General features: G+C 45.5%; 1 protein-coding gene and 1 long non-coding RNA gene across 7 annotated transcripts in view; both read left to right on the top strand.

Moving 5' to 3' along the window:
- The window catches only part of LOC144125147 (calcitonin gene-related peptide type 1 receptor-like), a 309,750-nt gene that overhangs the window by 109,152 nt on the left and 172,800 nt on the right, over positions 1-27,798 (top strand). The window lies entirely within an intron of this gene.
- On the top strand, positions 11,001-27,498 carry LOC144123381 (uncharacterized). Its single transcript, XR_013313078.1, has 3 exons — positions 11,001-11,075; positions 12,139-12,764; positions 27,434-27,498. It is a non-coding gene; the product is annotated as an uncharacterized LOC144123381 (long non-coding RNA).

Here is a 27,798-nt window from a genome sequence, read left to right on the forward strand (position 1 = left end):
CATCGCATGAATCACGACTTGCTACAACCCTAATATCCATTACAGACTTTGGGAGGGGGGGGGGGGGGGGGGGTGAAGCTCGCGAGCGTCAACGGCGGTTGGCGTTGTGTCGCAATTCTTTTGACACGCGGGCGTCTCGTTCTTGTTACGGGCGATAAACTGCTTCACGAGCCGCGAACTCGATCGCTCGCGTGGGCGCCGTCGGCGTTCAAAACAGCGCAGCACCGCTCGAGAGCTCCGGCTGTTCCCTGTCGGCTCGCGCCTACGGCGTCGTCGCATCTCGGCGGAGAAGAAACGTGGTACTCGCCGCGCACAACGCCGGAATGGTGCACGCTTATAAAGCAAGTGGCGCATGCGTGTGAAGCCGGTTTCATGAAAACCGTTTTTGTCGTAACGGCCCGCTCGTGTTATTATACTGCCATCCGCAGTAGCCCGTACACGAGTCGGAAATTGGTGCTGCTCACTTTCTCGGCCTGCAGTAAAAGAAAAATAAGCGAGATTTTCTCGGGTGCAGATTGAAAGAAAAGAGAAAAATGGATGGGAGAAATTGCAACGGGCGGTGAATAGGCACGCTATTTGCATGCATGTCGAGAAGTGCGCCACGTCCGTAGGGCGCCGGGAATTGAAGCCGTGCGTATGTGTAGAATGTTGTCCGTGTTTGTGGGCTTTTCTTTTGCAACTGGCCGCGCAATATCGCATTCATTCGCGAACTTGCAAAGCTGAGCGAAACTCCACTGAGAATGACCCTTCCGGCCTGGTTAGCGCAGCATGAAACGGCTGGTAAGCCGCTAATCTGGAATTGGTGCGCCGTGGCCGTTCAGCCCTTGAACGCATAGCAACGAACGAGCGCCTGTGGCGCGGATTCTGAAATAGCATCCATGGTCTTTAGAGAAGATGACAGCTCTAATTGTGTCCGTTGCGAGACGTTTTGATGAAAGAGCAGTTGGGCAGCGTTAATCAACGACGTCTTGATGTTATGGTTGCAAAGCACTTCGGAGTATTAAATGTTTTAACAGAGCATATAAGCTTTCGAGGACAGGGCTCATTGCTCGGTACTTGTGCTTTCAATTAAAGTGACGTGAATGGAATGGAATGGAGAAAAAAAAAGAATAAAATGCCTCAAGAAGAAGGATTAGCGATGAACAGCTATCGAAATTCTGAGCGCGCGGATTGAACGGTTAAGAGGAGCCTGCGCCTATAGTTCTGCGTGGAAACATTAACAGGAAAAATGAAAACCACAATGGTGAATGAATCGCAGTGCCATTATTGGTCAGAGCAGTAGATGCAGGTTCGGTAGATACGCGCGGCGGGAGATATATACCGAGGGTGAAATGCAGCGACAAAAATTAAGCGCTGATGCTCTCAACGTTCTGCGCACGCAAGTTTAATCTCTAATGGAATTAAAGTTAAATTCTAGCTCTCAATTAGGGTGTGCTTCACAGACCTGTGCGGCTTTGCAAATTTAAGATCAAATGCTAAGCTTGTTTAAGTTGAAGGAGGTCCAGATTAGGAGAGAGAGAAAGTAATTTAATGAAATCAAAGGTGGAAGGTTAAAGAAAAGTCTATGGTATAGGAAAGTGGAAAAAATTAGCGGACGGTTTAGCATGTCTAAGCGCGGAATATCGGAGTTACGGTGGGCACTTAAGGTCCTTATGTGCTAAAGGCATTTGACCTGTAGGGCTATACCATATATGCCTCTGGCCTAAAGCCCTTCTACCTAAAGGCCTCTACCTTAAAGGCATTTACAACAAATGCCTTCAGCTTGAGGTTTTTACCTAAAGGCCTTTACCACAAAAGCCTTTACCTTGAAGGCATTCAGCTTGAAGGCCTTAACTCAGGTGTACCCTTCATCAAGGTTTCACCCAGGTGAAGGCCTGCCAGGTGTACACACCTGCCACAAAGCATTCTTCAGGGACGTAGTACGCAATTACGTATGTCCGAAATCAGAAAATAAGACTAGCAGCGCTACCGCACTAAAAGAAAGCATAATTGAAACGCTTGTCGCGAGTTGTCTCTCATGACGGGCGGTTTTCGGTTCAATCCTCGCATAACTTTTCGATTCTACTGGAGGGGAATCACCGGGAAGCCACAATAAAAGCCTGCTACCAGTGCAAGAGCCCCCTACACTCGTTAGAGGCAAGGACCACTCTTGGAGACCATTACGAGGGCTGTTTTCGAGGCGCAATTTAGTGAGCGGTACTGCATGGTTTTCACAGTGGCGCCTGCACGCGCTCCGTGTGATCACCCCGCGACAAGCGACATTGCGTTAGGAAGCGCCAGCTGCACCACTGCCAGTGTTGTGGGTTTCCTGCTTTTATGGCGACCGAACATTACTTTTTTTAGATGAGCACGTAAAGAAAGGTTCATGCTCTTAGTGTCGCTGACTAAAGTTCTGTTTTAACTGACGACAGTTTTATGGAGCCCCTGTGCAGAGAATGAATCCATCTTCGCCATCAGGCGGAGCCCTCCACTACGGCACCTCTTTCTTCCTTTCTTCTTTCACTCCCTCCTTTATTCATTTCCTTACGGCGCGGTTCAGGTATCCAACGATATATGAGACAGATACTGCGCCATTTCCTTTCCCTCAAAACCAATTATTATTACTTATTATTATTCGCCATCAGGTGCCGGTACAGGCGCCACCATCGGGTTTGAAGCCGGATTATGTCATTCTGTGTCTTCATCTCCGGTTCACGTCGGTTATCAACTGGAGGTGAGAAAGAGGGAATTAGATGTGGGCAAGAGCGTCCGCTTGCTCGGAACGTCGATGCATTCCGAATTGAAATGTAAGGATTTTAATGTAACACTGACAGAGATGCATTAGAGGAATGCGAAAATATTTTTAAACGCCGCGTCGTATTAAGCAAGGTTGTTGTACACGTAAGCATATACATGCTTAAGCCAAAGATAACGATAGTTCACCAAATCGATTGCTTAATTGGCACCCGACGGCACACTTCAAGATGACTGTTAGCGTGTTGCCGCTAGTATTGCAGGGTCAGTGACGCTCGTATATCTTTATAGACATTTTGCACTATTATAATTGGCTGTTTTCGTACCACTCATGCGACTTTAAGTTAGGATGTGTGTGGCTCAACACAAAAACGCACGTGGGAGGAGCAAATATTCTTTTTTTCGTCTGCGATGAACAAGAACATGGCCACCATTTTGTAGCGCTTTGTGATTTGATTGCCTTCGCGGGCAGTGTATAATAATGTTCTCTCTCTCGTGTGTTTGTGTGCTTACGCTCACATTTATTTAAATTAAACTACCGTATTTACTAATGTTTACTCTCATGTTAGACTACCATAACTAGCATTAGAAATGTACCATGTTTTAGTTCTTGATGTTCCTAATATGTACACTCACCTAATTAATGCCGTCGAAAGACGGCCGTAAAAGGTATCTTAAATAAATAAATAAATAAATAAATAAATAAATAAATAAATAAATAAATAAATAAATAAATAAATAAATAAATAAATAAATAAATAAATAAATAAATAGCTTCGACTGAATTGGCATGGAAGGGCGCCGTACGGCGCCTTCTTCACATGCTCAAACCCATTAGGGTCCCGCAGGCAGGGATCTTTGAAAGATAGGATCAAAAGGCTCTACGTACGCTATGAAAAACAACAAAGCACAATCTCGCTGCTCTTCTTCGCTATTGCAGCAGCGACACAAGGGGACGCGTACATACGAAGTATGTTCTGAACCAGACGGCTAGGGAGTTTTCGACCTGATGCCACCAGAGGAGGCATGCCGCCGCGGTGGTGGCTCAGTTATTATGGTGCTCGGCTGCTGACACGAAGGACGCGGGTTCGATCCCGACCGCGGGGGTTGAATTTCGATGGAGGCGAAATTCTAGAGGCCCGTGTGCTACGCGATGTCAGTGCACATTAAAGAAACCCAGGTGGTCGAAATTTCCGGAGCTCTTCACTAGGGCGTCCTTTATAACCTGAGTCGCTTTGGGACGTTAAACTCCCGTAAACCACAAATAATAAGAGACAGATCGAAGCCTATCAGACGTCTCCTTTCATCGTGTCTCTCATCAAGGTTGCGCCGTGTTGTTCTGCCGAGAAATAAAACGCGATAACAAAGCTTTGGCAGACAAAATTTTTCTCTAGGGCTCCATGTTTCTATGCTTTGTTTTTGGTCTAGACATTGTGGCTGAGGTGATAGTCAAGAGTTTATTTTTGTTTCACCGCTTTTGGTGTACAGTTTTGCTCTTGTTTTGATTTTATGTATTGAGCGTTTGGCGTTCAGGCTTCATGCTATTTCCGTCCTTGGGGACTAAAATAAAGTCGCCAAACAAAATCATTCCTATCTCTCGTTAATTTTCTGACCCCTTTCTTCCCATAACATTTGTTCTGCGCTAGGTTTCTTTGTTGCGCTCATAGCCGGCGGGATGCAGCTGGCAACCAATTGGATACGTACGTCCTTGATGGCAATGTAATAACAGGGCATCTTGCCCTATCGAGTGTGTTGTGAAAATCACTGGCAAAGAGAGCGTCCATGTGCCGAGCTGCCGCTATAAAATGCGGCCCCCGATCGTGGATTTGATTTTGCCAGCCATCCTTACGCACTTGTATTTATTTTATTTTGACATCTGATACGTATAGCTGAATTGACGGATAAATTTTCGGATTTTGGCGTTCCCATCATTCAGCGTGGCTGGAATGGTTCTGCCTCTGTTCATTTTGTGCGGAAGTTCAAATCTTTCTGCCTGCTTATGCGGTCATATGAGTAGTCTATCATATATCAGTGTAAAAAAAAGCATTCTTACTTGAACTAAATTACCTACTAGTTTTCGTGTGCCCTCGAAAAACTGGCCTAAACATATTGTTTGTTTCACGAGATATATGTATATTTTGTCTTTTTTGACGCCAGTGCCTTTTTGAGTGTGAAAGCTTGCAGTTTTATCTTTTCGCCTATGGAGGATGTATTTGTGACCGGCGTGAATTCAGCTCATATAGCCGGGAATTCAGCTGATTATAGGAAGACGCAATAAGTCCAGAGATGTGCCTCACAGGAACCTCACAGTCCTAAGGCGTACATGACCACCCACTGCCTCCACGACGGCACTTGGCACCAAAACATTTGTTTTTTCGCCCCGTTCGAAACATCTGGCCCGATGACTATTAAGTGTTTTCCCACAAAATGTTCGGATGATTTCACAGGCACTAATGTTGCCGTCATTGCAGGCTGCAGCACGTACATCTTCCGTCACGGAGAGAACTAGTTCATGATAACGGGAAATGTTATCCACTAATGCGGGGATAATGTTCGACTTCAAAGAAACTTCACCGGCACTGAAGTCAAGTGTTGCACCACACTCGCGCAAAAAGTTAACACCCAAGATAACGTCATTTGTGGCACGTCTCAACGCAACGAATTCTGTTCTGTAGCACTGGTCACCAAGCACAACTGAAGTTGAGCACAGGCCAACCGGAAATAAAGTTTCACCCTAAACTCCACAAAACATACCAGTTCTGTCCCACACACACACATAACTTTGTGTCCAAGGCAGTTCTTAAATGAAACGCTCATAACTGATACAGCGGCACCAGTATTAACCAAAGCATCCGTTTCAACATTCTCAAGACACACTGACGCTTTGTTCTTTAACATGATGATAGACAGAGGCATTCGCGAAAGTGACCATCTGGCGACCTTACCTCCATCGGTCGCACCACCTAGTTTCCCAGCGGTGGAGAAACGAAACGGCGACGTGGGGATGGTGAACGGCCTTGTCGCTGCGGCGGCGGAGTGATACTGCGATCGGAGACAGGGGAGCCATTGCGTGCACCTCGGTGGGGAGAGAGAAGGAGGCTGATAGAAGGTAGCGGGCGGCTGCTCCCACTGGGCGTCATTCCTGAAGCATGGTGCGCGTTGTGAAGGGGGTCGAGAAAGTTTACGACGCGGGCAAAAGCGGGAGATGTGTCGGTTGCACCCACAGCCGTGACATATGGGCGGCTGGCGGCTCTGGAAGCTCATAGCAGGATCCCTTGGAGGTTGAGGAGAGGCGACGGACGCGCGACGAGGCACTTCATCAGGATGGGACGGACGCTGCTGGAAATAAGAGTGCGACGTCGATTGCTGGGTCCGCTCGGAGCCGGAGTTGTAACATGGTCCGTTGTTATTTGGTGCAGTCCATGGCGTGCGCTGTTTCCATGATGGCACGGACCTCGATGTCTGTTGGTAAGGGAGATCAAAATTTGTACGTTGACGCTGAGCAGCCAACTCCTCACGTACGATCTTCCTGACTATAGAAGGGATGTCTCATGGCTCGGGGATGTCGATGCTGGCGACGGTTGTCACATTGGAAAGGCGGCCGAATTTGGGCACTATCCGGCGTACTTTAAGCGCCTCTAATGCACAGCACTGTTTTATGACATCTGCAAACGTAGCAATGGTGTCGCGTGAAATAAGGAAGTGATACACATCCTCAACAACCCCCTTGAGAAGGTGCCCTACCTTGTCATCTTCGAGCATCAGCCGGTTGACAATGCGACAAAGTTTCAAGACTTTCTCGATGTATCGCGTGCCCATTTCACCGGGCAGCTGGGCTCTCTGGGAAAGTTGCTGCTCAGCACGTTCCTTCTTCGCAAGAGTATCTCCGGAGGACTTGCTCATTTCTTCAACGAATCGGCTCCAGGTCGTAAGAATTTCCTCGTGGTTGTCAAACCAAGTCAGAGCCGTGCCAGCAAGAAAGAAAACGACGTTGTACAGGCTGGAAGTAGAGCCCCAGCGGTTGCACTTGCTGCACCTTACATAATGCAGAAGCCATTCTATAAAGTCCTCTTCGGTCTCGCCGTGGAATGCACGCGGCTCTCGCTGATGGAGCAAGGCCGTCTCTTGCTCAGGTCGCTGTACCCGAGTCTGCGTCGCTTGCGTGGTAGGCATTGGGAGGAACTCTTGAGGCGAGAAACGTGGCAAACCTGCTACAAGGCGGCTGCGACGGGGTACTGGCGAATCCAGGACGAGCGTACCCAACATCTCCATCAAATGTAGTGGATGAAATGACTTTAGTACAGGCGAGAGTTCTACGGATGAAAGCTGGTCGCCGATGGCCCAGAGCCCAGATCGGTCTGGTCTGCGCGCGCCTCTCCTCTTCTTCCTCGAACTCCTCGGCGTAACAATATCTTTGACCGGTGCCTTGAGCAACTAAGATTGCTTTTTATTTCCTCTCCCAATGTAACCGCACAACCTTTATGTCGGACAATTTCAATAACTAAATAAGGACGGATGGTGCAGTTGGCGACTAGAGACTCGTAGCGTGGGACAGGAAAGGCTATTGCAGCGATTTCCATCCTGTTACCTATTATAAATTAGTTGTCTACCGCGTTCAAGCGAAAGCCTGTCAACTAGAAAAAAGAAACGACGTGACCGCGCCATCGAGCGCCGCATATCAGCGATCTTAGGAGAACAGCTTATGAGCAAGTCCTCTCCGTGTACCGACACTGCTTACAACTACCAAGAAAAAAATATACCCAGGCTTACATAAACACATAAAAAGTGTGAAGTTGTTGCTCCGCTCTCATCACAGCTCTTCGGCATGGTGAGCCTACTCATATCCATCGCGAACCGTCACACCTGTTGCTATATGTTCAGTGCACATTACGGGTGATTACAATTTCGCAGGCAGCCCTTACTACGCCGCTGCGTTGTGACCACAGCCGTCTGGGTTACGATTAGGGCATAATTGGATCCCGTTCACCACGTGCTTGTCCGAGAGAGCTGACATGACAGCTTGCAAACAGGTGCATTGTACTTTCCTAAGCCGTTTATTTTTAAATACTATATTACGGGAGCTTGTTTTGCGAGCGGAAAAAAAAATTCTTAATTCCTTGGTGAAGAGTTTTGAGATAAGATGATCAACAAATTATAGGATGCCCCTCAGCTTCCTTCGTTCATGCTTAATGCCTGTTTTCTCTTTTTACTTTACTTTTATTTTCCGCTTCCCTTTTTGTAGGATGACCAAGCATAAACGTATTTTAGTCAACGTTTTCGCCTTTCTTCTTCGTCCATCTCCGACTCACCTTTACAGATTAAAAGTGAAAAAAATTTCTAAGGACTTCAAGCTTGACAAATTTAGTAACTAAACCTAGATAATTTGTTAATGAACAAAATACCAAGACATGCTTTGAGGTACTCAGTGAGAGGACAACAACAAGGTTGTTGCAGCGCCCTCCTATATTGGGATGCCTTATATTTCAGCCGTGTGCCTTGGTTCAAGCTTACTGGGGAGCAAGATATAGGGTACAATGACATCAGCACACGCAAATGCTGTCGATTCGTCTTCCGACAAGACTATACTTAGTTTCGTTTAATGAATAATAGCGTTTTAAGTACCGAAGCTGCCGTGTGGTATACGAGATGTGCCGTCGAGGAGGGCACCTAAATCATTTCGAGTACAACGGAGTTTTTACCTGCGCCGAAATCTCAGTTCGCCTACTGTTTTCGATTTCGCCTCCGTCGAAAGGGAGATGTCACTGGAGGAACTGAGCCACTAATTAGTATTAGCAGCTGAACACCTTAGCCCCTGAGCTACCATGGCGACAAAAATTCGTGGGAGGCGCTTTGATATCTCTTAACTGCGACAAGGCGAAAGCCGCTTGCAATTGTTTCCAAAATTATAAATCTTTCGGTCACATTAAGGTCATGTGAACCTAATATCACGTGACATCACACGGCCACGTGACCCAGGTGGCGATATAACGGACGGAAGGTCACCGCGAGTATGAGCGATTAAAGGCTATCGCCTTAATATTGCCGCCAGGCGTTATTTTATTATGTGGTTGGTTGTTCGTCAGCGGCGGATGGCCTTATCACTTTACTACTTGAGAAGCGTTTAAAGAGCTCTATGTCAATGATCCCGAGCGGAAGCTTTTACGATGTGACACGTTTCAATTCAACGCTGCCAAGAATGGCGGGCACTATGATACCGACGAGTGCAAATTGCTGTTATCGCTGCTGCCGAACTCGGTTATTTTCGATCATGAGTTCGCCCAGGAAACAGTTCTGAGTTCTGCGCCCACCTGAATGTCTGTTGCCGACGGCTGTGCCTGTCTCCACAGACACGAAATAAAATTAGGGGGACACGTAAAGTCCGTCTTAAGTGTATGACGCGACAGGAGTAGTGATTTTTCACTACATTTTCTTAATTATTACGTCGTTCTAACTATACGCTCTCATTAGCACACATCAATAAGCATAAAAGACTGCGTGATGCAGTTCAGGACAACAAGGTTTCATTTTAACGAAAACGAACAAACGGACCTCACTCAGCGGCCTAGTGGGCAGCATGAACGACTTATAACTAATGGGTCCTGGGTTGAACTTTCAACTGACCCCCTCCAATTTTTTTTTCAGCGTTTGCCTTACATGCTTACAAGTCGTAATGGCATTTCAGTTGTACTATGACCTCGTAGTCACAATTCAACTGGAGTTTTGAACGTTTTCATTGCCCAGTTCGTGTGATGTCAGAACTCTCTCGACCAATCCTGAATAATTGTGGCAATGCGCGCGTTTTTTCTTGCGATCGTCCGCTCTAAGTCTTCCGCGTTAATATACGCAGTGGTGGCCGCCATGTCTCCGTTATTGTCTTTCACTCTGCGAAAAACAGGCTAAAAGCCAGCGAAAAACCACGCCGGCAAAGCCAGATGATCATTGAGTCGCTTCAATTCTCTTAGTATATTGTGCATGAGACATTTTCGAGGCACGAAATATCCATGTCAAATGAAACAATAAACCAAGACGCAATGCTTAGACATAAGCCGGTGCAATATAGCAAGCCGGCGTGCCTTTTTCTCTCAGACGAGATTGAGTAAAAAAACAACAACAAAATGATGGCTTATGGAGTTTAACGTCCCAATACGACTCAGGCGAAAAATGTCTACATTCAGCTGTATAGTATATTCGTCAGCAGACCATATTTTCACACCTCTTCGCCTTTTCTATGGGGAAGAACCTTTTTTTTTTCCGAACAGCGCTCACTTCTCTTTAAAGAAGCGAAAAAAGGAGGGTCGTATACATAAACATTTTGTTTTGGATACATGAGGAGAGTGTTCCTGATAGGGGCAGCTGATAAACCTTTCCTTAGATTCCAACAAAAATACGGATTTCCTTTATATTAGACGAAGAAACTAGCAGCGGCTTAGGTGCATGACATAACACGTAATACAATGGAAATCTCGAGGCAGGACAACAGAGTTTACGCAAGGAAATTCGCACGAAAAACACTTAACAGCAGAGTTCGGTTCAACTGATAGCGACCAAAAGAGCACAGAAATACAAAAACACCCGACATTTTACACAATGAGGAACGGAAGAATAATTGTACTGAAGTAGTGCCTAGATCAAGACTGACTCATCGCTCAGATGTTACCCAAAGCTGCAAGAATGGAATGAGTCACCTATAGTTATTTCTGCCTTCGAGAAGTGCTTTATTATTTCACTATAGAAAAGAGAATCCGTCCTCACCAGCTGATTAGTTCTTTTTAATGATTAAGCACTTTCTATCAAGGGCGGCTATATCACATATCGTAAAGGTCTTAAAATCACTGCAGGAGCAAATGGTAAGCGTTTCATCAGCATGGTAGACTCGCTCCGCGAAATTTCGCCCGTGATTTGGCTTATGCGGTCATTGGGTTAAGCAGCGTTTGAATCACGCGGCCTTCGGGTTACTCGGAGGAGACTCCTTCGAGGCGGCTGTGGGATCGGAGGAGTCTTTTGGGACCCATTCAAGCCCACAGCCGCTTCGGCTACGGTCCGAGACAGGAGCGGCGAAGCTAGGCCGGTGAAAGGTTTGCGCCGAGATGAAACTCGGCGCGGCAGAGCCGCAGCTGTTAGGCCGGTGTCTTTCTTGTTCAGGGAACAATGGCCTTACGGGGTAAAGAGCGGACGTCACAAACCGCGTCGCGAGAACGCCTGCGAGCTGTGACGTCATCTGCCGCACAAGGCCGCACAACACTGTTGCCGAGGATACAGGGCACATAACTTTTCTTCGGGCTTGAAAGCGCATGGAGCGAGATTCCTTTAAAACCTGTGTCCAGGAGTCGGTGCGGGCAAAGGTGAGCCTTGCTGTGCTGACAGTGTTTTTACGTTTTTTGCTAGTAGAAGTGCAAACTCTGTCTTACAGACGTCTAGAAATGAACACAAAATGACATATAGCGTAATTACCTTTGAAAACGGTGCATTTCATCAAGATTCCGACCAATACTTTTGCAGTTAGATCAGATGTTGTGATTGCTGGTTGCTTCTTATGAACGATCCTCAGGGCTACCGGGCACACCAACTGTTTTTTCAGTAAGCGCGGGCTTTCCTCTTTCTTGGTGCTCGGCTTTTCTGGGCTGAAACACCGTCCTTTCGTTTCCGTCTGGTGCGGTCGAAACACATTAGTCATGACTCTCTATGGCCAAATCACCTTTGCGCGATTGAAATCAATTTATCGCGTTCCTATCATCATAGAAGAAGAATCTCAGAATGCTTACCTTGATAGCGAATATTTCTGTTATTGCTGCTTGATAAGTTATTTTAACTTTCGGCGGCCACAGCCACGCATGTTGATTGAGAAGGTTTTTTTGTCACACCTTTAGTTGCACCTTTGGATAAGTTTGGATTCGCGCTCCACCAAAATCAATAGAAGTTAACTGCCCAACCTTTAGATTTCTCGGAGTTAATTTGTTGCTCTTAAGGCTGCTTACAACAACAAGCGTGCTTTAACCTCGACATATCTGCTGCGAACGACATAGTTTAAGATGTAACGTGTCTGCGTAACTTCATTGGGAACAACCGCTGACATATATTACAAGTTACTTGAACGCGTATGACTGGGGAGCTTTCCCAGAGGAAGTGTGTTGATTCAGATCAATGTGAGCAGTCGAGAAAACAACATGCGCCCTTTACACGCATTTGCTAATTGAACCTCAGAAGTGAAGAAAAAGTGACCTCAGCGGAACGCTCTCAATTCCGATGACGTCAGTTCGAATAGCGAAGACAGACTTTTGTCCGTATTTTTTCTTATCCGTTCCTTTGCCTGGCCGGCATTTACGGTGCCGTTCAAACCAAAGAAACGAGGCGTTGACTCGGGCGTCGAATTCACCAGTGACTCTGATTTCATCCCCTCCCCCACAGAAACCATTGTCTCGCACGAGAAGCGGAGGTGGCTAATCTATGCTCTAGACGCCCCGGCAGGCGATGGGTTCCGAAGAAAAGTGTTAATAAAGAAGTGGCCAGCGTTTGGGACGGCTGTAATCTGATCCAAGCATCGCGTCCGGCCCACAGAGTTTTGCCTACTTTTTCAAGGTGTCCCCATCACACCAACAACCTGTTGCGCCACAAGCAAGAAAAAGAAACCGTGACCATGAACGGTTGCCGTTAGAGTGGTGCAGAAAAAGGGTTGGTGCACTCGAAAAGTGTTGCGTCTCAGCTTGTTGCGTCAGGCTTGAGAGCAGTGAACCGGTGTGGCCCAATCGTACTCGAGGTCTTCAAGTGCTACCACACGTCTGCACTGGCACGTTCTACAGGCCCGTGACTCATCTCTCGGTCGGGCTACTATTATTGGCATCATCGATTGGCGCCCGCAGACGACCCCGGAGCGTGGCCCAGTGCAGTGGGCCGGTGCAGTTTGGAGATCGCGACTACGTTAGAACACGAAGCCGATGCGTACGACTTAACGATGCGTCCTTGCCCATGGAGGCTCTCCTCAGCTCAGGCCGCAAGACGTGAAGCGGAATCCGCCGCAGGGCGTTTGAACTAAGGTATGTATAAAAGAGCATTATACAGTGTACCGAATCGCTTGGGACACTGGCACGATATAGTTGCCAGACGGAAAAAAAAACGTACCTTTTGCATGCGGTCGTCGCGAACACTTACAAATTGGACGGCGTATTCTTCAGGTATTTGCGAAAGTTTCGTGGAAACAATGCTGAAGGCGCACTTATCTAAAAGCCTGCATGTCCTAGAATAACTAAATTTTCTACGTTTAGATTTCTTTGACCGGCTTTTATCAAGGCCAGGCAAGCTCTTTTCTTTTCTTAAAAAAGAAAAGGTAATAAAAGAAGAGTTTTAGCGTAGGCGGGCATATGAGCATACGCTGCGCATCGAATATTGTTCGCATCTTGGAACTTAATATGTCGTCTGTATACTCTTATTGACTTTCGTAGAGACACAGACTGTCTGCTTCCATCGTTTCTTATTATTGTCCCTGAAACAAAAAAAGGCCTAATGCACTGAGTGAACTGGTTGCATGTTTGCTGCATTGTATTTTTATTCAGTTCAAAGTGAAGGTATTAGAGTGACATTGATTTAGAATTCTTTCATCGCCCATGTTTTCAAGGGAATAACCGAAAGAATGCGAAGGAATCTTTGAAATAGATTTAAAGAAGTCGTGCCTCATTGCGAGTAACTGGAAACTGGTGCAGATATAGCAATTTAAAGCTCCAACATACGAACACGAGCAACTTAAACGGATATTATGCAAAATGTCTTTCTGCAATGTTTGCATAAGCACGTCACCACAATTATATTAGTATGGGGATTGGTTTATACACTGTAAATCATGATTGCGGCTTTATATTTATTCGCGCACTTCCAGCGCACAATGACTGCCATAACCAAGGTTTAAAAATCTTGAAACTTATGCAGAAGTTCAGACCCAGTAGCAATGGTTGTTATTCCTGCGTACTTGCATGGTTTGTGAAATTTTATGGACGGGCTCCTGTACAGTGTATACTGCAGTTCGGTGCGGATAATGTATTTGAATTAGCGTTTGTACATGGTCTCACATTTCAAACTTTCAAGTCACGTAGAATATAAGCCTTTTCAAAGGATCGAATGTATACGTTTTGTATCTGTTCCAACAACTATTTCACCGCACTGCATTACTATGCATAGCGTTCAGCTGCTAAGCCTAAGGTCAAGGGACGAAATACTGGCTGCTGTGGCCTCATTTCGTTGCAAGTGAAATGCAAAAGCGCCGGCGTGCTGTGTGACGTCAGTGCACATCAAAGAACCCCCAGTTGTCTATATTAATCTAGAGCCCTCCACTACAGCACCTCTCATATTCCATGTTCAGCTTTGGTGCCTTTAACCTCGTGTATCACCACTAGCTTTCAAATAAAGCTCAGTTACTAGTCAGGGCTTGTCCTAGTGCTTTATGCCAAAGTCTGTTTTTCGTGGTGTGAGCTCCCTGAGCACTAACGAGACAAAAAGGTCAAGTTTCTTTTGCTGTAGAAATACTCCGTTGTTTTCTAAAGTCGACGCGCACATTGGGCGGAAATATCTTTCGCACGATGTGTTTTGAATTGCCCCATTCCTCGGGGCAGGGGTGGAAGGTTTGGTGCAGGGTTTTATCTCTCCAGTGGTTCATGGTACCTACTGGTTTTCCAATGGGTGCAAGCTTTCTCCTGGGTTGGTACTCGTCTGCAGTGGGGTAATATGCTCGCAGAATCGGTCTTTGACCTCATTTTGTGCACAGCCAAACACTGTGTGCAATGGCGCCCTTTTGCCAAGCTGCCCTTGGACCATTAAAAGTCACCATCCTTCCTATTATCGCCATCATCATGCTTGCTGCCCTCACAGCGTTGACGTCAGGCTGGTGGTAATGCCTTTGGTTGCGCTAGGTCCCATGTGTATGCCCTGCTTTCCTGCCCATTCACATTCGGCGATCAAATTACCCGCCGCGGTGGCTCAGTGGTTAGGGCGCTCGACTACTGATCCGGAGTTCCCGGGTTCGAACCCGACCGCGGCGGCTACGTTTTTATGGAGGAAAAACGCTAAGGCGCCCGTGTGCTGTGCGATGTCAGTGCACGTTAAAGATCCCCAGGTGGTCGAAATTATTCCGGAACCCTCCACTACGGCACCTCTCTCTTCCTTTCTTCTTTCACACCCTCCTTTATCCCTTCCCCTACGGCGCGGTTCAGGTGTCCAACGATATATGAGACAGATACTGCGCCATTTCCTTTCCCCAAAAAACGAATTATTATGCACCAATACCAGCCTTACGGGCCCTGAAGAGCATTGGGGTCTGTCGCACACTTGCGAAGTGTTCTAAACGTATTTTCTCAGTGCAGGCTTACATAGTTGGCTCTAAATTTCCTAGCTGTCGGCCTTTATTTAGTCCCGCTCAGTGCTGTCTTTAGTTAGGCAACACTTAATGTGGGTGGTTCCATATGCGCGATGTTTTTTCTGAACTTTTTTAACAAAAAGAAAGGGGCTGAGCGTGTTTTTGATAAGCATATCTAGATCGAAGGGGAGAGGAGTTTCTTACATCCACCCTCAAGCACCTGAGCGCAATTAAAGTTATTTCTATTCATCACGCTGTGTGTTTACTAATCATGTTCTATATTGTACACATTGAACCACCTAAAAACTGGCGGTGGAAAGAGATTCCAGTACCGCGAGTTCTGACAAAAAAAAAAGAATCAATTCCGTATTCTCAATAGGAGCAAGCACAGGACGCATCGTCTCGCGCATTTAGTCCATACTGTGTTTTGTCCCCGCATAATCTTCTTCCTCTAATAGCATCATACCACCAGCAAGCGCTTTCTTACATTCTTTCACAGTGCTGTGGTAAGGCGCGTCCTGTTCACAACATTAACTCGAACAGTATTGCGCTGCTTCATCTTACATACTCTTACCACTCGTTCTTCCTCTGAGTGTCAGCTCCGCGCTCCTCAGCGCATGTCTTACACTCCCTCACTAACCGCGGTCTGACGTGATGGCTGTGGAGATGTTCTCTTAGTTTGAAATGGAGTGGCAGGCAAATGGTTAGCACGAGAAACTAAATGTCACCTTGTGACAGCTCAAATTTCTCCGCCCAATAATTCCTCTTTGCTTTAAACTGAATGAATGAATGGTAAATGTTCCGCACTGTCAAGATTTATCTCCAGCGGATTTCTTTGGTTTCACTGCGTTTCATTAGCTGCCGCCACCCGAGGTTACACAGTAGTTGTGACATTCCTCTGAGCGGCCCAAAGCGGTAGGCTCCGAGGCCGCCGGATTTCTATGGGGACTAAATGCAGGACTGCTGGTGTACTAAGATTATGGCGCACGTTTGAAGAACCCCAGGTGGTCGCAATTATTTCGGGATCCTTCCCTGCGTGGAAACTTTCCTCCGATATGCAGAGCAGAACTGCTATGCAATTATTCATGAATATATTCTCCAGTGGCACAGGATTGGGGACTTCGCGTGAAAGCCTGTCAGACCGGGGAAACAAAGGAAAACATCGAGCGGCAGAAATCCTAGCGTTGCTCGCCTCATTCATTGAACGCACTTCGTCCCAAGTTTGAAAGAATGACAACGGAGTGGGCGAGAAAAGAAGTAAAGAAAGTCTTTATGCGAATCTCTCAAATAGGGGCGAGGAGACTGGCGAACTTCTCTTTATACAGCCGTGTGTGTGTGGATTCAATGACGTAAAAGTATTCTGCACCAATCGAAGCGGCCTGGTCTGAAGTTTGGTCGATCTCGGCCCCTACGCATTATTTCAGCGGGCTGCGGCGAGGAATTGTTAGGCGGCTCTTTCTCTGAGCGTGACGAAGACGCAAGATACCGAGCCCCCAGTCGGCCGCATCGATCGAGATCCCTCTGAAAGAGCTCGGCTTTCATGATGCTGCCAAAATGTTTCCCCAGGCTCGGCGTCCCCATGACAAAAGAAGTGTATATACTTGTAATCGATAAAGATTTTGAAGCGATGCTGAGAGCATTGGTTCAAAATAGGCCTGTTATTGCGTTGTGTCAGCAGAGGAGCCGGGAACCAGATAGGAAAAATTATCTTCGAGATAAAACAAGACAAACAACACAACAAAAGTTCGACGGACAAATGGGAAGATCTTTGAAAGAACAAAATCGGCGCAATAACAAAAAAGACGCAGTTACGGGGCTTCAAGAACCGTTCAACGCGGCTTGCTGAACTAGTTGCGGCCGAAATAAATAGATGGCAGCCAGTTTTTGAACCGTTAGTGGCCATAGTGTGCCAGCTTATACCGCCAATACGACAAATGTTGTTATGGCTATTGTTTGCGCTTGCGAACATCAAGACCATGTTTTATGTTGTGCCACCACTTGATATCATGTTGGCACAGCATAACACTGAACACGAGCTCCCTTGAGGAACTAACCGCAGATTACAGCCACAACTGCGGTGCCAGATAATGACGATATGATAGTTCAACAGGTCACCACAAACCGTAACGGTAGCGTAGAGGTTTGAGCATCCGCTTCACAAGCGGGAGGGGCAGGGTTCGATTCCCATTGTCACTAGGTACCCGCTGGCCATAAAATTTGTAGAACCTTTCCCCTGGCCTCGTGTTCGGCATTTTATGGTAGATTGCTTGAGAAGTGGGTCCTTGACTCCACTTTGATTACACAAAAAACACCTAAACGGTCACCACAATAAACAGGTATCGCGACTGTGTTGTTCACAACCTTGTGAGCAGCGTATCCTTGGCACTCGTCAACTTTTAGGTCAGAGAATTCTCATGCTGCTTACATTAATTATCGTAAAACACTATGGGTACTGAGTGTTTGGGAAGGGGTCGTATGCGCCAACCTATTCTTCGACTGAAGCCGACATGACATGGTTTTGCTGGGATAGAAAGCTACCTAGGTGTTGGTCACAAAAACTTTAAAAAAAAAATCAGAACCGAGAGAAGAAGCGACAGTTGAAATCTTCTTTGAGATTAGTATTTATTGCACATAAGAAAGCAAAAATTGACTGACATTTTAGTAACAATAAAGAGAAAGCGTCCCCCACAAGCACTGAAAGATTCATTACAAAAAAAAAAGAACTATGCTGTGATTGCATTCCCGGGCTGTGTGTCTTACACCTGCATAGCCAACTCTCATAGTTACCGAAATGTGACAAAATGTTGCGGAATTTCAGTTTTGCTGTTATGGGCTTTACCTAGACATGTGTAACACGCGGCGATGAGTTTTTCTTCCTTTGTATTTTTCTGCAATATAATGGTTGCGGTTATTAGTGTATTGTGGTGGAAAATCTCTCAATATGCCTGACACATGCGCATATTGAACAAGCTCAAAGCTTGACACATTCTCTTGAAAGTGAAGTGGACATTTTTTTCTAGTTAAGGTAGTGAAAGTGATCGAGAATTCGGTTATTGAAACGGAGTCATTGAATATGCTTAGGTAATAGGTTTTGGACATTGTTACCAGGCACAGACACAGGCTGCTGACGCCAATCGCGGTAATAAATTTTTTCCACTTGCAGTTAGTGAGTGGAACAGCCTAAAAGCTTCAGATGCGCACAGTTCTACGCTAGATGAATTTGTTAAGCTGGTTGAACATTCTTAGCACATAAATACTTTAATTTTATGTCCGCAAATTTCTCATGAGTATGCAATAATAACTTGAAAACTTTTATTGCAATGTATTAAATTTTATTTACATATATCAGCTATTTCATCGAGTCACTACTGATGTCGTATCCCGTTGTCTAACAATTCTTCATTGTGGTTTTTAATGTACATTGAAGGTTATCTTTCTATGTTTACGTCTTAATGCATTTTTCTTTCGCTTAGTAGTCACTGTTCTTCCTGCTGAACAATCTATCAAATACTGCCTGACTTTTTGTATTCGTTTTGTACCCTTACTGTAAAAATTCCGTAAGGGATTCACAGTATTTCGAAATAAATCAATCATTGCTCAAAGTAAAAATGTAAATTGGTTTTTAGGGAAAGGAAACGGCGCTGTATCTGTCTCGAATATCGGCGGACTCCTGAAGTGGGCCGTAAAGGAAGGGATAAGGGAGGGAGTGAAAGAAGAAAGGAAGAGAGGGGTGCCGTAGTGGAGGGCTCCGGAATAATTTCGACCACCTGGGGATCTTTAACGTGCACTGACATCGCACAGCACACGGGCGCCTTTTTCGTTTCGCCTCCATCCAAACGCGGTCGCCGCGGTCGGGTTCGAACCTGGGAACTCCGGATCAGTAGTCGAGCGCCCTAACCACTGAGCCACCGCGGCGGGTTGCTTAAAGTCAGAGGTAAGAAAATGCCGCCTTTCTCTCTTTTCCTCCCTCACCCTCGCGATTAACTCTTTGGTATTCCGTCATATTCCTCCTCACTTTGTAAAATTTTGCGGTCTTCCCATGCCCTCGCCTTCACTTCTTAAGATCGGCTGGTTCACCATCGCCATCACCTTTACCTCCACGACTCTCTTCCCGTCACCACCATGCGCGCTCCACCAAGAACCTCGATTCTCTGGTTTCAAGCGAAGCGCTCCCTTCATCCATCTTCTACAGCTCATTTCAACAGCGTAGAAGCCTCATTTCAAAAGAACACAACGACAACAAAAAAAGAAAGAACAAAGCTTGCTTACTGATTACTCGGCCGTAGCACGGCGAAGGCGACACGATCATATACGCAGCGTATAAGCGCATCACTTCAACTTCTTGCCAGGCGTTTCTTTCTCGCTATCTCTGCGTACGGCTCCGTGATAGCGCACTGCTCTTGAGCAACCCGTCTCACGCTTGTGTCAATTCATGAAAACATTTTCTTCTTCCTTACGATGCGACGCATCCGGTTTGAAGTGTAGACGCCATCAGCGGCACTAAGGTGTCACAAAGTGCCGAGGCGAGTGGAATCGTAGAAAATGAAAATTAAACAATAAACCTATTTTCCATGTGACGTTGTAACGTTGACACTTCTGTGTCAGAAATTTTCCTTAAGCAGTGAATATTGCTACTATAATGTGTTTTATGAGGAAAATGTTGACTGCTAGAGAAGGAGTGCTTCAGCTATGCTTACTCTAAGGAAGAATATCTCTATATGGGAGTAAAGAGGGCGTAAACCGTTTTCTAGTGCACTGGCTTTCATAAAACGAAGTGCACTACAAAACAGCTTGCTTCCTTTTTGCTAGTGTAGCGTAGTGTAGCGTAGGTTTCATTACCAAGAAACGTTGTCGGGTCTTCCACTCTAACCTTCAAACCGTGCATATTGCCCTCTTCGAGCCTAATATCACCACTCTGCCATCCCTGATTCTTGCCTTCATGATTTTTTGTGCGCTAATCCCTCCTCACTCTGAAGCCCTGATGAGAGTGGCCGTGTCTGCTAAGAACCACTCTGAATTGTGATGCTAATCAAGGATTATTCCTACTCTTTGCAAAGTTTTGAACGTTTACTTCACAAACTAATCAATTCTACGTCATAAAGCCAAGTCATGGAACGGTATATTCTTTTCCTTTAGAAAGGCAGACTGGCTTTTTTTTCAAAACAATTATGATTTACCATTCCTTTATCGCTATAAGGCTTGAAAGAGTTTTGAGAAACAAAAAAAATCAAGAGAAACGTGCTGGAATGCGAACGATTTACGGCATGCAATAGACACCACAATTAATACACCTAAAATTAGCTTTAATGTCACTCTTTGTTAGGCTAAAGCTCTTTTGAAAGTAGTTTTGTGTCGTCGCCTCGTTAAAAGAAAATGACTTTAGAAGCCATGCAAAATAGAGCCGCCCATTTGATTCATCGCTCATACTAAACCGATATTAGTGCTTCATCTCCAAGCTACAGTCCCAATTGTCCAGTCTTTCCTTCCGTCTATTTCACAAATTTTAAACAATATTCTAAAGACCTGTGCACGTTCCTTTTCACACAGGCTAATGAGAGCGGGTTCAAAGCACCTCGTTTGTTATATTGGGGTCAGCAAGTCTGAATGATTCATAAGCATGAGTGGAGCGATGCCCTTGCTTGCTTACTGAGAATTTTGTTGCGTGTTTCCATGCTTTCTTGCGGGCGCATGGCCACTTCAGCAACCTATTTTCGCACGGCTCATCTGAGCATTGCTGTTGCATGGCGAGTCAAGATAAATACGCGAGCAAAGGCATCGCTCCACTGGTTCGTATAAATCGTCCAAAACTTCCGCTCGCTCTTGCAACGGCAATGCTGTGATGAGTCGTGTAAAAATACTAAGCTGAAGTGGGCATGCACACACACGAGCGCATGCAAACACACACACACACAGCACACGCACACGCACGCACACATACACGCGCACACGCACGCACACACACGCATACACGCGCACGCCCACGCCCAGGCAAGAACGCACGCACACATGCACGCTCGCATGTACACACGCACACGCCGACGAACGCACGCACACATGCACGCACGCACGCACAAACGCACACGCACAAACGCACATGCACACAAAAGCGCACGCACACGCACATGCATACACGCACACACACACAAATCTCAAAGAAGCGGGTCGATTTCAGATATAACGCGACCAGAATGCAAATGGTAAGCCTCATTTAATGAAGCTAAAAGACTAACCTCTTATGCACTGAAGCTTCAGCAAAAAGAGGAGTGATAAGCCAAAAGAATGCGCATGGAAGAATATGCTTTCTCACACTGATCCTCACTATTTTAACTGCTACACTTTATTTCCATCTCTTCCTGGAGCAGGATCACTTGCTACACATTCGCATCTCCGCGCCCCTAACCATGCTTTATTTCTCTCTCCCACAAGTCCTTTTCTTTCCTCAGTTTTCCTCCCCCGTTTAATTTCCTTTTCTTTGACACTCTCTGGCTAATCTAATTTCCGCTGGGAACAAATTCACGCCCACCTTGAAGCTGATCCCATGAAGAGTTGTGCCATTTTCCTTATCTCCATGCTCGACAATACCGTATATGTCGAGTCGCCGAAGTAAATGACGCGCTAGTCGAAGAACACGAGGCAAAAACGAGTCTTTTACAAGGCACGGATTTGGACGCGGCGTTCAAAGATTATACTGCCAAGAATTATTTTTTTTCTTGAGAGCTTGCTTGCGTGCTCGAGAACTTTAGGTTCCATGGAAAGCCCTTAAAACTTCAAGAGCCGCTCAGAGCGAGAATGAATTTAAAGCCTTTGAGAGGCGTGCCAAATAATCAAAACTTATTACTTCGCAGTTGCCTTGCTTATGTTAGTCTGAGAGGAAGCCGATGTTTTTCTCAGCTTTGCTATTTCAATAACACGCAAAACGTGAAACGAAATCTTGGTTTTCGGACAAACCTTACTTGATTTCGCGGGCCCGAGGTTGCAATCATTAATCCTGTGTATTATTTCTTTGTCTAGAATTATTATTTCACCCCATGCCATTGCGAAAATTGCATTCAGAATAACAGTAGACATTTAATCTTTGAATGGGTCCTAAGGAGAATTAGAATGTGACGTATCTCGATCGGGCGCTGTGTTCTTATCACAAAGATGCGAGTATTGACGAAGATGGAACATTTATAAGCTAGGAAAAACAATACTGGAGTACAAGTGACGCCGTCGCCAGCCGATTTTGCAAATAAAAGGCATGCATTGACATTTAACTTAAACGCGGATCTCAGAGGACACGCTAAACGCTACTCTCTTCGAATTGACACTAACCGGATCTTTTCGGTAAGGGCGCCAGTTGTTTTGATTAGACTAGTGGGAAGGCATTTAAATGAAATTTTTTTCGCTCATAAATGCATCTTCTCTTGCTGGAAAAACGTGAAGATAGCGAGAAAAAGCAAGATAATCACGCTCTAGAGCCTAATGACCACGCATGTTCAAGCAATTTTTTCACACGACAGTTCACTCTAATATCCACGCACTGAGATATTTTTGCTTCTCAAGCCGCCAAGTGCCGAGGTTATCTGAGCATGCCATCTTGCTTTTAATACCATTCTAGGACGTCATAGAGGAAACGTCGTATGGCTGGACAAGAACCCATTGTCTCTTGGCAGAATGTAGTAGTCAGGCAATGTTATAGAGTCAGAGAGTTTTTTTGTTATCAGCGAAAACTCGCGCCTAACCCCTGGAAACATCCCTAATGTGAGTATAACTGAAAAATTACAGCCTCTTCCTTGTCGGAACAAATGTATTAATTGCATATATCTAGACATCAAATGCATAACTGTGTTGACAGCATTGCCATCCCCTTGTATAGCAAATTGCGTGCCCATGATCAGCTTCTTCTACCTTGCTGTTAAGGGCAACCCCTTCAACATCAATGCCTCCTCAGGCATTAGGCCAGCGCTGATGAACCCATCTTTTAAGTAATACAGCACAGATTTTGCGTTTGTGATATCGGCGGTTCGATTCCAGGCAAGAACAGTGCCGCTTATTTTTCTTTTCAGTGTGATCAGACGATTGATATTGAGCAGTATTTGCGCGAGACACGTAGATGGTCTCGGAAGGTCGCCTTCGCCATGGCTGGTGCCGCCCAGAAGCACTTCATACTTCGTCAAGTCGTCAATTAATGCTCTATAAACCGAGGTGGTTCCCTTTACAAATTGTTCCCGCATTTCTTTAGGATGCCAGTTCGAGCTAAAACCCAGTTTACCGCTTCCTTATATATATATATATATATATATATATATATATATATATATATATATATATATATATATATATATATATATATATATATATATATATATATATATATATATATATATATATATATATATATATATATATATATATATATATATATATATATATATACGCCGCTTAATTCAGATGTTAAAAGCAACAGCGCGTGATAAACGCAGTCGTCGGGTGTCCGGCTTGTATGAGAATTACTGCGCTTAAGGCGGATTTGGCATAACCGAAAGAAAATGTGTGGACCAAGTGGTTTATAGGTCTAGTAGTTTCCCGCACATGCGAAAATAATTGCGCCTTTTTTATTTACAAATGCGATGTTATTACATCTTAGTTCCTTCTCTTGTCTCATATTCTATAAACGGCGTCTTAATCCGGTACTTAGCATTGTTCTCAGTACTGAGCCTCGCAAGAATATAAGGCGCTTTTCAGAACATCTCTAACAATATGAAGAGTAAGAAGGTACCAAGAACGAAAGAATAGTGTGGTTTACTATTTATATTGCTCATAAATTCTTATTTTTTTTCACGATTGCCGTATATTTATGGTTCGTATTTATAAGCTAGAGATAATGCTTTTTTCCCCAGTGAGAGCTTAGAAGGACGGTACGCAACAGCGTATTACTGTCCGCTAGGAGACCGAAACGGACAGGGCTAGTGCTACAGTAGAGTGGAGAGCTGGGTGAGTAATGCTGCACTGGAGTAAGCTACACCTGAATGTAAAAAAAAAAATTAAAAAGGCAACCATGACAACCAGGTTATGTCACTGTATCCTGCAACTTGAGTGTTGCGGTCGGCAACCCTCTTCGCGATGCCCTGTTTCGGGCAGGAATCCATCGCGCAAGCAGCAATGACCACCTTCTAGTGCCAGCGTACGAGCGGACTGCGATTCGTATTGAGAGCCCATGAGGTGACGAGTACCACTTGCCGAGCCCCCTTCGGGAACATCTCTTTCGTGGGGCGGAGTGCCCGTTGCGATCGAAGCCCGAAACCCGCGGCAGACACAACTTCTTACGTGGCTCGGCTGTTGTCCTCTCTAGGTGTTAATTCCCGTTTATATAAGTCCGGTGTTCATCGATTGTGCGCCTTTTGTTCACGAGCGACTGGGTGAGATCTGTGTCTGCGCAAGTATGCGACGCGGCTGATTTCGGCCGCTTCAGCTTCTAATTAGGGCAACTTCGGCCAACCGAGTGACTGCTGGTGTTCCTAGAAATACAGTGCGCACGTGTATATTGCTGCTTTGGTTAATGGGGTCTCGGTGCAGGCAGTGAAAACGACTGCATTTTTACATGCATGAACACTGCAGATATGTACATACGTAATCGACTAAAGCATGCATCGTTGTTTATCATAATTTCAAAATGCCATGTTCTGCTGGACGCAAGTAGTGGTATGAAAAATGTTTGTGTCTAAAATTTTTCGCCTCTCATCTTGCGTTCAGAATAGATGGCTTTACTTTCTCTGTCTCCGATTTGATGAATTTCCTCTAATTCAGGTCTGAAGGTGCAAGGTCAATTAAACGCAGATAAAAACAAATGCCACTGCCAAAGAAAGGCAGTCGTTGCTGAAAGCTGACTAATGACGTCATTCTTGTTCCATCATGACATTTCCTTTAATAGCATAAGTTGTAAGCTCTAAGCCGCGAACTTAGTATCAGCCGGAATCTCAGAAATGTGTTCGCGCTCAAATATTATTCACGTTTGATTTTGGACGTTGAATTTCGTAGACCGAAAGTGAAGACAGCGTCTAAAGTTGCCACCAAGTAGCACAGGGAAGCTTCTGCAGCCCTATCTATGCCGAAACGTTTTTGGTAATGAGAAGTGCAGTTTTTTCTACCTGTATACGGGACGCTGGAGTGACGAAAGTTTTGCAGCACTGCCCGAAGGCAGCTCGGTTAACATGAAAAGTTTACTGTCTAATGCTGACAGGCAGTCCACGTGCAGTACGAGCTGTGATCAGGATTGCCAGATGGTAGCAGCAAGGAACTGACAAAGGAATGGCGGGAGAGGGCAAAATGTCCAGCGGTGTGTTTCGTAGCAAGTTTCTCTTGTGTAATAAATTGTATCAGTTATGGTGTAATTTTCCCATATCAAAAAAAGTAGCCAGAGAATCTGTTGGGCACCAACCTCTCCTTACATGTCCATGAAAATAAAAAAGTGTCAAAATACAGCCGCAACCTGAAAATAAGAATACACCAAATAAACCAAGCATGAATCATTCGTAAATCTTGTTGGTCACAACTATCGAAAGGTGCGTGATGTTTCGCACGTTTTGCACCTGTTTTCTACAAAAAAAGCGTTTTGCAGTTGAAAACAGGCGCAGCTTAACATTCCGTTCATGCTTTATCCGTACTCTAGACGAATATTATCCAGCCTGCCAGCTGTCGCACTATTCCGCAGATGTGGTTTGGTTTATGGGTGTTTAACTCTCGAAAGCGACTCAGGCTATGAAGGACGCCATAGTGGAGGGATGCGGACAATTTCGGCCACCTGGGGTTCATTACCGTGCACTGACATCACACAGCACACGGACCTCTGTCATTTCGCCTCCACCGAAATGCGACCACCACAGCCGGAATCAAACCCGCGCCTCTCTGGTCAGCAGCCGAGAACCATAACCACTGAGCCACCAAGGCGGCTATTCCGCCGATCTGTTCTCTTCTTATTCACTTCAGTGGAGATGAGGCAATTAGCAACTCTGGAACCGGGATAAATTAGCACACAAAATAGGACGTCGGACAACATTGGGAAGGTCGATTTTCAGCGTCGTCCATCTCGTTAGACAAATGAATCGATGATTTGCATATTAATTTTCCTAGTAAATTATTCAGCTCAGACTACTGGAGGCGCCAATCTGCCTACATTCAGTTGTCATGGAGCTGGGAGCGATTAAATTAGCTCGTGAATGCTCGAAGAAGTGTATTGAAAGACATGTTCCTCATTAAGCAGCACGGCATGAGGTAAAGGTTTTCCAGAGTGCTCATTTCTGAAGTAAGTCGGTCTACAGCTGCTTTAACACGTTCCGCAACGAGATACTCGAACGGGTCCGCACCTGAGTGCTAACGCGGTCGATGAGAATGCATCTTTTTGTAGGCAATGTCCAAACACCGAACCCACCTCCCAGCCTGCCACTTGCACCACGGGCATTGCGCACTTTGATTCGAGTTGGGCATGGTTGGATAAGACGACACACGCCAGATAACCAAACTAGAACCCTCATTCGGCGAATGAGGATGCTTTTGCTCTGTCTCTGCCAGGTTACCGAACTGCCGCCAATGTTCGTAGCACATACAGCAACACTATATATGTAGCCGAAATTATGTATAAATAGCCTAACCTGAGAGCAGCTCCGGCCACAGTAGCGGAGGAGACAAAACATGAACTAGATAACTGGTGGCACTAGGCTAATACATAGGGTTTAGGTATCAGAAGCCTCAGATATTGCAAGCTAACATTGCACCTATATCCAGACTATTGAATTAAGTACATTAAATTTTTTCATTTTTTCGCCCGAAAAGTGTCAACACTCATTGATAGACAGACACAAAAGGGAGGCTTCGCCAAAGCATCATTACCAGCAGCAACAACACAGTATTCTTCATCATTGTTTGCCCTCATCAGAATTGTGGTTTGTCATATGCAGCCATGTCACACTCTGCTGTAAGATAGCACGAACTGTGCAAAGGCGCATGAACTGTTTTCTTTCGTTCCGAGCTCAGTCGAGGTTTGCCATTGTTAGCAATTTCCTATAGGTGATACAGACGCCATCAAACGAGAGAAGAAAATGCGGGCAGCTGCTCCATTTCTCTCTGTGTGACTATGACTAAACGCATTGCTTGCCCGTACCGTAGATCGTACATTACCCAGTAAACTTTAGTTTGACTAAAACCACCTGTTGCAAAAAGAGCCAAACCTTCGCTCGCCAACCTAAGTGGGCGTGGCGTCGAATATCGATTCCTTGATGGTTGTCACTCACTGGTTCTGGGATACAAGATGAATAGCGCGGAAGAAGTTTTCGGTATTGCGTTCAATCTGGAATACAAGAATTAGTTCATCCGTTTTTCCAACAGATGCAGGCATTCTCACTCCGGCCAAATGCGTGCACTGGCCTGGCCTGAAAGCCTCGCAACAAGGTACCTTTCGCAAGAACCACCGAAGGTGCTGCCAGTAACTGGCCCAACGATACAGCGCAGTAGCCACTGTCCTTACCCCCCCTCCCGGCTTTTGAGTGCGCTTGGTGCAGCAGGTGTACAGCAACGTCACGTTTGATTTCAGGCTTACAACATGAGACTTACAATTTTGAACAATAGAATTCATATAAATAGAACAATGGGAATTCTGGCGGTGCTTTCAGAGGTTCTTGCGGCTCTACAGCTCTTACAATTGAAAAAAAAAATACAGAGAGCAGCAACTGTAAACGCTACTGCTTCATTGT

Source organism: Amblyomma americanum, chromosome 3, assembly GCF_052857255.1.
Source record: "Amblyomma americanum isolate KBUSLIRL-KWMA chromosome 3, ASM5285725v1, whole genome shotgun sequence".
NCBI classification, from domain to species: domain Eukaryota; kingdom Metazoa; phylum Arthropoda; class Arachnida; order Ixodida; family Ixodidae; genus Amblyomma; species Amblyomma americanum.